The sequence below is a fragment of the Bubalus kerabau genome, chromosome 19 (genome assembly GCF_029407905.1).
Source record: "Bubalus kerabau isolate K-KA32 ecotype Philippines breed swamp buffalo chromosome 19, PCC_UOA_SB_1v2, whole genome shotgun sequence".
NCBI lineage: Eukaryota > Metazoa > Chordata > Mammalia > Artiodactyla > Bovidae > Bubalus > Bubalus kerabau.
In genome coordinates, this window is record NC_073642.1 from 6,801,961 (window position 1) to 6,815,625 (window position 13,665).

The 13,665-nt window shown below is 41.8% G+C and overlaps 1 protein-coding gene across 1 annotated transcript in view; it reads left to right on the forward strand.

The window, feature by feature from the left end:
* The first annotated feature begins 6,364 nt into the window (after nucleotides 1-6,364).
* CERS3 (ceramide synthase 3) overlaps nucleotides 6,365-13,665 on the forward strand; it is a 156,521-nt gene continuing 149,220 nt past the window's right edge. The window contains exon 1 of the mRNA XM_055555958.1: nucleotides 6,365-6,467. The gene's annotated coding sequence lies outside the window, so the exon portion shown is untranslated. The remainder of the gene's footprint in view (nucleotides 6,468-13,665) is intronic.

Here is a 13,665-nt window from a genome sequence, read left to right on the forward strand (position 1 = left end):
GTCATGCAAGGACTGGTTTACAGTCCAATAAAGCCAAGGTCTTAGCAGGTCTTCGGACTGAGGGACACCAGACACACGTGAGGACAGGGATACCACACTGCAATGGGATTAATTAGGCACATCTCAATGTTGACAGCTGACTTCCCACCCGCCCCATTACATTTTCCCCCAGAAAATTAGAGGAAATGTCTGTGGAGTCTGACCAACCTAAGAGAAAGATCTAAAGATACACTGTTGTTGTTCAGTCACTAAGTCGTATCCAACCCTTTGCAACCCCATGGACTGCAGCATGCCAGGCTTCCCTGTCCTTCACTGTTGCCCGGAGCTTGCTCAAATTTGTGTCCATTGAGTCGGTGATACTATAACCATCTCATTCTCTGCTTACTTCTTTTGCCTTCTATCTTTCCCAGCATCAGGGTCTTTTCCAGTGAATCAGGTCTTCACATCAGGTGACCAAAGTATTGGAGCTTCAGCATCAGTCCTTCCAATGAATATTCAGGGTTGATTTCCTTTAGGACTGACTGGTTTGGGGGCTTCCCCAAAGAAATTATTCCACCAAGCCTGCCAACCCTGAAGTCCACAGTCACAAACTTCACCCATGGGGAAAGTTTCTAGTTGGCATTTATGTGTCCAACTCTTACAATGGAGTGAATAGCCAAGGAACACGAGGCATTTGTGGAAAGTCTCTTAACATTACAGAGCCTAAAAGATGACAAACTAAGCAAGGAAGAAATTAGTAATATCCTCAGAGATAAATGGTTATAAAAGATATTACACTTAGAATATTCAGGAGGAGAAATAAACTTATAAACGAATAATAGCAGAAATGAAAAACTCAATAGAAATGTAAGTTGAGGAAATCTTCAAAAAGTATAACAGCAGGACAAAAAAAAAATTGGAAAATAGTAACAACAAAATTTGAGGACAGCTCACAAGATTCCATAGCTGAATAGCACAAGTTCTAGACAGAAAAGTAGGAGCAGAGAAGGGGAAGTACTAAAGTAGTCCAGGAAAAATTTCCAGAACTGAAAGACTGAGTCTTTAAACAATATATGAACATATAACTGGGAGGAAAAAAAAAAAACAATTTTATAAAGGATGAAGAGAATTAGCCTGAGACAGGCGCTGCGTTTTCACTTGCATTTGTGTGGCAGGAGATGCTCCTGCTGCTATTCCCATAAATAGGGAAGTGGAACCTCACAGTCTCCACAAAGAAGAATGCGTTCTGCTGTCAGCTGAGTGACTCAGGCATTCTTCAGCATTTGTTGACGCCCAGCAGACAGACAGAAATCTCGTGTTGAAAATTAGAAGATCCACATTACAGCAGGAGTCATTTTCGTAGAGCATTATGAAATTCATAGGAGAAGGTCTGATCTCCCTGAGACTGGAGAGAGGAGAGGAAAGAGGCCTAGATGAAGAAGGAAAGTTGAGAGAATTCCAGGGGCAGGAAAACAAGAAATGCTTTGCGGAAACTCAGGTCAGGTAGGGCTTGAACAGGCAAGTTTATATGGAGTTTAGTATCTAAGAAGACGACTCTGGGTGTTTTAACCTTCAGGAAGCTGTTGGTCACTTGTGAGAGACCACGTGTGGCCCCAGGTGTGCTCGGGAGAGGAGGTGGACACCACGAGGACAGTGGTTTTCAACTGATCTGTGTTCTCTGTCCCTCTGAACACCGGGATCTGTCGTGGCATCTGTGAAATGCCTGTGTTGGCATGGATCTGAATGCCGTCCCCAGAGGCAGTGTCTGGTCATGGAGCCCAGGCTGGGGCTCGGACCCGCCTCTCACCTCCCTCCTCAGAGCCCAGGCAGCCCACTCGGACTGCTCAGGGGTGTGGGAACGTGACCTTAAACACTGAGCTTTAATTGGTCTTTTATATCATTTGTGACACGATATAGAGTTATCTCGCTTTATATTAAAATACTCATTTGAAAATTGTGGTCGATAAAATGCCTTTTCTAACTGTATTATTAATCATAGGTCAGACTAGCAAACCAACTGTAAGTTTTTCTGATTATTCTAAGGAAAGTGAAGCTGAAAAAAGCAGATCAAAGCCTTCACAGTTAACCTCCTAATTATTCGGTTCACTAGTATACTTTTTTAAGATATAGAAAAACAGGGGTCCCCTTCTGAACATTTGCCATGACATTAACCTTTCCAAGTAGACTGACTAAACTGTAGCACAGTTATTCACCACATTGGGTAAAATACGTATTTATATATACCATGGATTGCTTGCATTTTTTTTTGTCTTTGGGATTTTTGCTATTTTTTTTTTTTCAAGGAAAGTATAGTTTTCTCATACTTAGAGGAACTGAGAAATGGAATGTTATCAGGGTATGATTTCCTTACCAGTGAGAAAAGTTTAAGCATTTTTAGTCTGGTTTGAGACAAACATCTCCCTAATCACTGAAAGCTGTAGAGTTTAAAATATGGGTTTATATTACAGATATTGTCTAGGAGTGGGGATTGGGGTTGTCTGTGGCATTATGACAGCATATGCTTTTTTAAAAAAGTGCTTTAGACCTCCTGCCAGACACACTTCTCTCTGGAGGCCCACAGAGTGAACACGCCAGCAGCACATTTATGATTGCTTATGACTTTGTTTCTTAATTTATTGAACAAGTTTTCCTGCAGCCAAACTTTTTTTTTTTAATTTGCTAAGAAGGGAAATTTATTTTTCATTTCTAAATTGCTGACTTTTGTTTGTTCATGTCTGTAAAACCTAAGAGTAGTATAGTCCACTATTGTAAAATAGAATTGAATTTTGACTGCCAATTTTCCTGTAAATTGTCTTTAAAATTTTTTTTCTGGTTTAGCTATTTTTTTTTTCCTGTAATAAAGTGGAAAGATTTCCCTTACTCACTAGATTGTTGACAAGTAAATCATTTTTGGTATCATGTAGCATTCTTTGCTTGAATATGGCACATGTCCTCTTACTTGTGTGTCACTTTTAATGTGTGAAATGAATGATTTGATGGTTATATGGAAGGGAAATGAGTGGTGGACTAGGAGACAAGATTGATTGGCAACCGCATTTCCCTATACAAATGAGTTTTATTACAAACTAATAGTGAAACCAGAGTAACATTTAGGAGTAATCACAAACAGCCCCATTCTCTGAAATGTCTGTTTGGGTAAAAAGTATGTCAGTATGAGCATGAGGATTTGGGAATGGACCTTGAACAGCACTGCACTTCCTGGATCAGCATGCAGAGTGAAGAAACCACTAAGATTCCATCAGAAGTATTTCTTTTATAACAGCATTGTAAAAAGTTAGTTAACAGTATTGTTTGTTTTGTTCTTTAGTAGTCTGTTACGGAGGGTGGCTAAAGGGCCATCTGCAGCAAAGGAATGTCATCCCAGTTGTTGTAGGTCAGTGGTGGCATACCCACCGTAGGAGGCTGGACTCACAAACACAGCAGTGGGATAAGCAGAATACATGACACTCGAACTCATGCCATCTGCGTTTTCCACCCAGGCTGTCCTACTTGATTTGTGAACCAGTTGATGAGAAAAAAATCACTGTGGTATCTGAAGAAAAGTGCTTTGGGACCATCCAAGATCAGGGTCCATCTAGTCAAGGCTATGGTTTTTCCAGTGGTCATGTATGGATGTGACAGTTGAACTGTGAAGAAAGCTGAGCACCGAAGAATTGATGCTTTTGAACTGTGTGTTGGAAAAGACTCCTGAGAATCCCTTGGACTGCAAGGAGATCCAACCAGTCCATTCTGAAGGAGATCAGCCCTGGGTGTTCTTTGGAGGGAATGATGCTAAAGCTGAAGCTCCAGTACTTTGGCCACCTCATGCGAAGAGTTGACTCATTGGAAAAGACTTTGATGCTAGGAGGGATTGGGGGCAGGAGGAAGAGGGGACGACAGAGGATGAGATGGCTGGATGGCATCACCGACTCGATGGACGTGAGTCTGAGTGAACTCCGGGAGTTGGTGATGGACAGGGAGGCCTGGCATGCTGCCATTCATGGGGTTGCAAAGAGTCAGACACAACTGAGCGATTGAACTGAACTGAACTGAAGATCAGGGTTTGAGGTTCCAAATGTATTCTGTGACTTATAAGCTAAAACTTTGGGTGTGAGTTCTTTGGTCTGATCATGTGTAATCAGCAGATAATACATAAATGGACTTTATTATAAACACAATCAAAAATTTGTTCCCTTTTAATAGCTGAAAAGTTGTTCCTTTTTAAAATGTAGCATAGTTTTAATCTTAAAATGATTTTTATTGTCATAAATTACATATTTTCCATGATAGTTTATTCTTCCTTAATATTTCCTGTCTTCTCTCGGCTTGCAAATGGATTGTTAGTAATTTGTACTTATGTCTTGTAGTTATTTGGAAAACATACCTACTTTTTAAACTAGACAAGTCATTACCTTTTATGCTTTCAAAAAACATGTTAGAAAATTCCTTTATCATCAAAGCCAAGACTGAAGCCATAAGCCTAGACTCCATTATGTGCCAAATTTAGTTCACTTTTCCTTTTCTTGCCCCATTTAGTTTTCTGGCCATTATTAATTTCATCTGAATTCATTAACCAAAATGTTGTCCCCCCCCCACCCCCCCAAAGCTTCTAGGAAGCTTCTAGCTTCCTCTAGAATATATAACTTATACAAATTTTACTTTTGCCTTTTAGATGCTGTTTTATTATCACCATTTTATTTGTTAGTCTTAACTCTGTTTCACACTGTATCCAATGAACTAATCTCAATTTTGGCTCCTCTTGGGTAATGTTTCCAAAAGGAAAGTCTAGGGTACCTCTCAGCAGTTTTTCTAGGAAGAGGGATATATTTTCTGAGACCTCATATATTGTGTATCAGAATGTCTTTTGGTTACCATTCATTTTGTTGACCTGAATGACAACTTGTTCGGGAATAGTTTTTGTGTTGCAACTTTTCTTAAACTGTTGCCATTTGTATTCTATTGTTTTCTATCCCTAGCTTCTGGAAGAGAAAGCTGAAACCATCCTTATTTGATTATTTTTAGGTTATCTGATTTTCTGATGGCTGTGTCCAAAATAATGCATTGTCCTTGAAATTCAAGAACTTCCTGAGGTTCTGTCTAGGTCTGGCTCTCTTTTGAGTATTCTTGCCTGGAACAAGATGAGTCTTACATTCCATCCCAGGTACGTTCCCCGGGGTCCCTTTTGCCATGCCTTCATGGCAAGTGTTTACATTTCATTTTTTAAATCATTTATTTGAAGATTGAGCTTCTGCTTTCTAATCTCCATGCTTAATTTCCTCTCTTAACACTCTCAACTTTGTTCTCTTTTCTGTGTATTCTGGTGGAATATCTGAACTCTGCCCTTCTTCACTGGAGAAGAAAATGGCAACCCACTCCATTTTCTTGCCTGGAAAATCCCATGGACGGAGGAGCCTGGTAGGCTGCAGTCCATGGGGTTGCGAAGAGTCGGACACGACTGAGCGACTTCACTTTCACGCATTGGAGAAGGAAATGGCAACCCACTCCAGTGTTCTTGCCTGGAGAATCCCAGGGATAGGGGAGCCTGGTGGGCTGCCGTCTATGCGGTCGCACAGAGTCGGACACAACTGAAGCGACTTAGCAGCAGCAGCAGCAGCAGCAGCATACTAAATACTTTCCAGACTGTTTTTTCTCATTTAATCCTTAGGACACCCTGCAACGAGTAATTATTATCCTTATTTTACTCTGAGGAAAAAAACATTTAAAAATACTAAAAAGTCCAAGGTCACACAACCCAAAATTAATAAATTGAAGAGTCAAAATTTAAACCCAGGACTCTGGCTCCAAAGCCCATTTTCCTTACCACACTATACTATCTTATCTATAAACGACTGTCATAGAATTATATTTTAATAAAATATTCAAAAGAATAACACTCCCCATTTACTGGAGCTTTTTTTTTTTTTTTCACTGCCCCATTTTATGTCTTCCAGTTCCGATCTATGTCTTCATTCAACATTGTAATGAGAGATCACTGCAAATGCGGGTCCTATTCCTGTCCCTACGCTCCAAGTTGTAAACGGTCTGTAGGCCAGTTACAGTGGTATTTGCCCCCTGGAGAGGTTGTGTAGTTGAGTAGCAAGGGCACCGGGTTTGAAATAATGAAAAACCCAGATTCGAAGCCCAGTTGTACTATGTGGCCGCCGTGGAAAGTTACTTAACCCCTGTGACCGTGTCAGTGTGCATGTCGGAGGAGGCGCCACCCCACGTGAAGTCCCTGCCACCGTCAGCACGTTGTTGGTGGGTGGCGGCCTGCGGGCCCCCCAGTCCCCGCCCACCCCGGGCGCCACGCACTCAGCGACCATGAGCCGCCCTGTATCCCAGGATGCACCGCCCCACTGGCCGCCTGGCCTGCGTCCCAGGATGCACCGCCCCACTGGCCGCCTGGCCTGCATCCCAGGATGCACCGCCGCACTGGCGGCCTGGCTCGGCTTGGCGACGGAGCCCAGCCTCAGGCCCGAGAGATAAAGGTGCGGAGAGTGTGTGGCTCGGGGCCAGCGGCCTGCTGCGTGCCGGTGCTTCGCAGCCTGAGGTCTGTCCCCGTCCGGTCCCCGCGCAGGTCGTGTCAGAGGCCCTTGTGCTGACGCAGGCCGAGGCCATGCCCCGTCCGCCAGTCAGCCGTATACCAGGGCCCTTCCCGCTCAGGTCGAGGCCAGGTCCGGCCCCGGCCTCCACCAGGCCGCAGCCCTGTCCAGTCCTGGGCCGAGTCTCCGCCTTCTCACTGCAGCCCGCCTACCGGCCTTGCAAAGTCGGTTAGACTCGTCCCAGGACTCCAGTGCCAAGCGGGTTTCCCTCTTTGTCTTGCCCTCATGGGTTTTTGTGAATTGCTGGGTTGGCTCCATCTTCTCACTTGGGTGACTAGGGGTCAAGCCCACATTTCTGTGGAGTTCAAGGTAAGGGAGCCCGGGAGACTGTCCGAAAGTGGACTCAAGGCCTAGACTCGATTCACAGACCGCAGTGCCCTCTGTATCCCTGGCCCGCACTTCTGAGGGGCCTTCGTTTTTCTCAGGTGAAAATTATTATACCTGTGTGACTTTAAGGAAACTCTTAACAATACCCTTTTTTTAACTCTAAAATTCAACCAAATGTATCAAGGACCCAGTATGCGTTTACATCCGGTTGTGAGATCTGGGTCCTGGGACCTCAAAGATGAAAAAGGCACCCATCCTGTTCCTCATAATCATAGCTTGTAAGCCTAAATCACCCTGTGATTTTTGATGTTTATTCCAGTTTTTCTTTTACCCCATCAGAAAATGGGTGGTAAAAGAAATAATTTAAATTTAAATCAACTGAAATGGGGGAGGGGTGGAATGTGAAGTTGTATAAAGGGTAAATTGATCCAGTTAGGTTGGTTTGCCTACTGTAAATTGTGCCTTATCTTCCATTAATTGTTCAGTAAACAAATTTAGTAGGTCCAGACCAGCATTTTTTAAGATTAGAATAGACAATAGAGCACATTATAAATGGTATGGATAAGTATTGTTTTGTGAAACTTTGAGTTGAGCGAGCATGCTCAGTTTTGTCTGACTCTTTGTGGCCCCATGGACTATAGCCCAACAGGCTCCTCTCTCCAAGGGATTTTTCAGGCAAGAATACTGGAGTGGGTTGCCATTTCCTCCTCAAGAGGATCTTCCCAACCCAGAGATCAAACCTGTGTCTCCTGAGTCTCTTGCATTGCAGGCAGACTCTTTACCCACTGAACCATTGGGTAAGGTTTCAGTTATGTTTATTTAACAGGTATATTTGTACTAGGTTGTAATATAAAGTATACTTATTGTGGATTACATCTTAAAAATTGTTACAGATTTAGATCAGGACAAATATGTTACATGTATAGAAAGTAACCTTGCAGTAATAATAATTTATCTTGATAACAATTATTTGCAAAGATTGAAACTATGAAAGAGTCAAATGGTATTTCTGCCCTAATTAGCTCCATGTTTTATAATTACTTAACATGGTATTAGCATAGCATGTATTTGGGTATCTGATCCATCACGTTCATTGTAGATGGTTGTTGATGTGTAAGGAATGGAATGGTAAAATTGCTCCAATATATGAGATCAGTCACTCTAGTGGTTGCTGATAATAGAAGCCACAAACCCCATCATTGTTATTGTGAAAATATGCATGATTTATAGGTTATGTCTGTTGTTGCCATGTGTGACCATATGAAGATCTTTGCTTTACATTTTCCCTGCTAAAATTCAGTAATGAAGTTAAATAATCCGAGAGTTTTCTGGTCTGTCCTACTTATGATGTTACTTTTTCTAAAAACCTGATGCAGAGCATATCTGATGTCAAAGGGGTTATGCTATTCAAAGATGTTTTTCTTTTCAGCTATGATGAGATTTTTTTAATTTTTCCACTAAAATTTAAAGCTTTTAATGGTTGTTGTTGTTCAGTCACTAAGTCGTGTCCAGCTCTTTGCAACCCCATGGACTGAAGCATGCCAGGCTTCCCTGTCCTTCACTATCTCCTGGAGTTTGTTCAGATTCTTGTTCATTCAGTCAGTGATGCTTGCTATAATAATTATTTTTACATTTTGTATTTGTGTTTATTTGTTGACTAGTTGGTTGGTTGATTTTTATTTTAAGGATTTAGATAACTTAAAGTTTGGACTATAGTTGTTGAAACTAATTTCCCAATGTATAATTTATTCTCTAATGTGTCAGTCAGACATTTAATTGTAACTGGCTAATATTTATTTTGCAAATGGACCTTACAAACAGTTTACCATCATCAAGCAACCTATTTTTTTTAACCGTACCTACTGGTAACTGCTATGATAGGAATTCCACAAATGTATGAATTAATGAACATTATAACCATAAATTATTCATGTAAATATTTGGTGATGCATCTTATTAGTTTTTAGCAAAACAATTTTTATACCTGATTTATTTTAAGAGGAACTAATATTTGGCAGTTTTATTCCAGAGAAATAATAAGGCATCTATTTTAAAAAGAGATAAATGAATGGAAATCATCCTGTCCTATTGGACACTTTCAGACCGCACCCAACAGTGAAACAAGTAAAGTGATAATCTAAATTTCTAATTCAAAACCAGCCTAACCAAAGAGGTTAAGAAGGCAGGGGATTGTTTTTCCTCAATTCAGATCTCATTAGAAACCTGTGAGGGGCACTTTATAATTAGTCTGGTATATGGTATTTTGCTCATATCCCTTTAGTCTCTTCCAAAGTGTTAGACTCCAGCACTTACTGTGTAGTTCAGTTGATCTGTTAATAGAGCAAATGACTGCTGACATTCAGGGAATGTGCTTGCTTTTTCCAGCAATAGCCAAAGTTTGAGATCCTTAAGTAGCTAGAAAGCAGGGACCATCACTGCCTTGTTCACTGTGATTTCCTATTTCCAGGCACATAGGAGGTGCTCAATAAATAATTGTTGAAGGAATGAAAATACCATGGAAGGAGGAAGAACAGCAGCAGAAGGTACATGCAGCTTAAAACATAGGAGTAAAGCGTATTATCAGATCCGTAACTAGTATTTACTGAGGGTCTCCTATGAACCTAGTAGTGTTTCTGGGGTGAGATCTGGGCTCACAGGCTGTTTACAGCCTAGGGGAGACAAGGAATATACCGATCGATTTGAGTTACAAGAGGATTTTTGTGCTGTACTATTAAAGAATGGGACTGCACATAAAATGGGCCTGATGGTATGACTTGGATGATAAATGTAAAGAGAAAGGTTGATTCAGGTTGCTTTGAGAGGCAAAGTTTCCCAGAGGAAATGGGTGGGGCTTGGATAAGGAGGGATAGCAGGCAGGGCATGAGCATAGCCACTGGCTCACCCCAAGAGGAGATTGGTATTGGGGGACAGTGGGGAGCAAAGTGGGATAGGCTGCCTGGGATCATAGTTTGGAGGAGTGGCTAGGAAATAGACAGTCATGGAAGTTAGATTTCATGTAACCAGCATAAAGAAGCCGTAAGTTCTGAAACAAGGAAGTATTTTGTTGTAGGCTGTGTTTTTAGAGTGCTCTAAAGGAGGAGGGCAGCTCTCCCTCAGAGACTAGACGGAGACAGGACACAGACCCCAGGACTAGAATTTCAGTACTACTTTCAGTCACACCACAATGTTCTGGTCACTGTGGATGCTTTGATGGCACAAAAACAACCAAGGAGGGGAAATGCATTTGTCCTAGAACTTGATTTTAGGAGGGTCTGGAAATGACCAAAGGCTGTCCACACTTGTTCAACAGCCACAAATCCACACATGCTCAGTCTCTGCCTCAAGCCTGCTCTGTATTTCTAATGCCCTGTGGAGTAGCAAAGTCAAATAAGGAGAGAGAAGTGTGAGTTCTTATTCTTGGGAATGAATCTTAGTTGCTGTCATCATGAAATTTAGTCCAGCTTGTGTTTTTCATAAAGGACTCCATCCTGCCTTTTAAAAACTTTCTCCCAAGAATTCACAAGCTGAAGAGAGATGCCCATCCTTGGTGGTCTCAGGTTGCCAAGCACACCTTCTCTTGGTTCTTTGTTGGCACATGGTGTGTAGGGTATCGGATAGAGGGAGAAGGCGAGTGAGAGGGAAAAGATAGACAAGAAGCTCATTGAGCTCAGGGGTCTCGCCTTCATCTTTGTGTTTCAAGCAGCTTATACAATACATGAATGAATGATGACTGGATATATAAAGGGCATTTTGTTTCCTGATTGTCTGGTATGCATACCATGGTGTCAGTGGCCCAGATATTTATTCAAACACTCACCTCCTTCCTACCTCCTCTTTCTTCACACCTGTGTAGTGCTGGTGCAACTCATAAGGTAAATGGAACGCTTGGCACAATGTTGGATTAAGGGAGTATAGATGTTAAAGCTACCAATTCAAGCCTTCACAGACTGGAACAATCATGGTGTTAATGATTTTGAGGATGAAAAGTTTATCTGCCAACTCCAGTCTGTTTCCTGATGCCATACTATGCAGTCTGAGCTCCTCTTTTAAAATCCATGGCTTATGCTTGCATGCACAAAGGCTGTGAAGTAGTAAATTTTGAAGTCTGTCTCCTCTATTGTCCCAGTGTGCGCCTGGGTAGAGCATATATACTTGTACTGCATGTACATGTGTCCATTTCCCTCTGCACTCTTTATTATAGGGTTAGTGAACAATTCTGCTCATCTCTGTGAGTATGCATCTGTATCAGTTTGGGAAGTCACTCTGTATTTTTATTATTGAGACCTTAGATCCTTCAAAACACATAATGTTTTATGTCTGGCACATAGTATGAAGCCAGTAAATGCATGCTAAGTGAGATAATGAACAAATACTGTGTTCAGAGAATGGTCATGGGTGCTACTTGAAAACTTTATACAATCCTTATACTCAAGATTTAATTGGAGAAACTAAGTCTATGTGCAAAAAAATAAAGTCTATTAGGAATAAACATAGGAATAAAGCATATAGATTAAATATATTAATAATATTGGTTATTATAATCATAGCTAAAATCTACAAAGTGCTTACTATGTGCCAGGTACTCTAAGAGCTTTGATGGATATTAATTAATTTAATGTTTTCCTAACTCGGTAAGATATTGCTGTTATTTTCCCCATTTTGCAGCTGAGAAACCCGAGGAACTGAGACTTAAGTGACTTGTCTCGAGTCACGCAGTCAGTAAGAGTAAGATCACACAATAAGCACAAAGAGGCACTGGGTTCAGCAGCAAAAACTTTCTGGAGGAGACCAGCTGAGATGTGGCCTGCCCCATCACCAAGGCAGAGACCGTCTGGTTGGCCCTCACCGGGGCTGGTAAACAAAGCTGTGGAGAGCCTGCTCACATAGCCAGATAACTGTTTTTTGAAAGAGAGTCTCTCCTTTGAGGAGAAAAGCAGATAAACCCTATTAAACTTATATTTTCTTCTCTAGAAAATTAAGGTTTGGTCTCAAATATAACACGCAGCTTAGAATATCAGAAGCTGCCCTGCTTCCTTTTCCTCCACATCTGTACCACATGCAACTGGGTGCCCTCTGGTCCTTGCCAGCGGAGCTGTGGCCCCATATCTAGGGGTCTGCTTCCCACTGGGGCCCACAGTCCGTTCCCTGTGTCCTGCTTCCTCTGTGTTCCTCCTCTGAGTTCCAAAGTAGTCCTCCAAAGTCCGGATTGGATTTGCCTGCTTTTATCCCCTGCCCCTCTTTTACACTGTGAACTACTCTTTACGCTCTTTCTTACTTTAGTAACATTTAGTGACAAGATTGCTCTGTGTATAAAAACTCATCCGTTTTGTAACACATGTCTTATTACTCCCCTCGAAACCTCTTCACTCTTATCAGGCTTGATTGCTTACATTTTATTGTCAGAGGTAATATTCACTTTTTAAAATGTAGTGAATCATTAATATTTTAATAAACGATTTCATATCTGTTAATGACCAGCCTTGGAGAAGGCAATGGCACCCCACTCCAGTACTCTTGCCTGGAAAATCCCATGGGCGGAGGAGCCTGGTAGGCTGCATTCCATGGGGTCGCTAAGAGTCGGACACGACTGAGTGACTTCACTTTCACTTTTTCTCTTTCATGCATTGGAGAAGGAAATGGCAACCCACTCCAGTGTTCTTGCCTGGAGAATCCCAGGGGCAGGAGAGCCTGGTGGGCTGATGTCTATGGGGTCACACAGAGTCGGACACGACTGAAGTGACTTAGCAGTAGCAGTAGCAGCAATGACCAGCCTCTTGAGAAACCTATATGCAGGTCAGGAAGCAAGTTAGAACTGGATATGGAACAACAGACTGGTTCCAAATAGGAAAAGGAGTACGTCAAGGCTGTATATGGTCACCCTGCTTATTTAACTTCTATGCAGAGTACATGATGAGAAACGCTGGGCTGGATGAAGCACAAGCTGGAATCAAGATTGCCAGGAGAAATATCAATAACCTCAGATATGCAGATGACACCACCCTTATGGCAGAAAGTGAAGAGGAACTAAAAAGCCTCTTGATGAAAGTGAAAGAGGAGAGTGAGAAAGTTGGCTTAAAGCTCAACATTTAGAAAACTAATATCATGGCATCTGGTCCCATCACTTCATGGGAAATAGATGGGGAAACAGTGGAAACAGTGTCAAACTTCATGTTTTTGGGCTCCAAAATCACTGCAGATGGTGATTGCAGCCATGAAATTAAAAGGCGCTTACTCCTTGGAAGGAAAGTTATGTCCAAACTAGATAGCATATTCAAAAGCAGAGACATTACTTTGCCAACAAAGGTCCGTCTAGTCAAGGCTATTGTTTTTCCAGTAGTCATGTATGGATGCGAGAGTTGGACTGTGAAGAAAGCTGAGCACCGAAAAATTGATGCTTTTTTTTTAATTTTTTTATATATTTTTTAAATTTTATTTTATTTTTAAACTTTACAAATTGTATTAGTTTTGCCAAATATCAAAATGAATCCGCCACAGGTATACATGTGTTCCCCATCCTGAACCCTCCTCCCCTCTCCCTCCCCATACCACCCTCTGGGTCGTCCCCAGTGCACTAGCCCCAAGCATCCAGTATCGTGCATTGAACCTGGACTGGCAACTCATTTCATACATGATATTTTACATGTTTCAATGCCATTCTCCCAAGTCTTCCCACCCTCTCCCTCTCCAACAGAGTCCATAAGACTGTTTTATACGCTTTTGAACTGTGGTGTTGGAGAAGACTCTTGAGAGTCCCTTG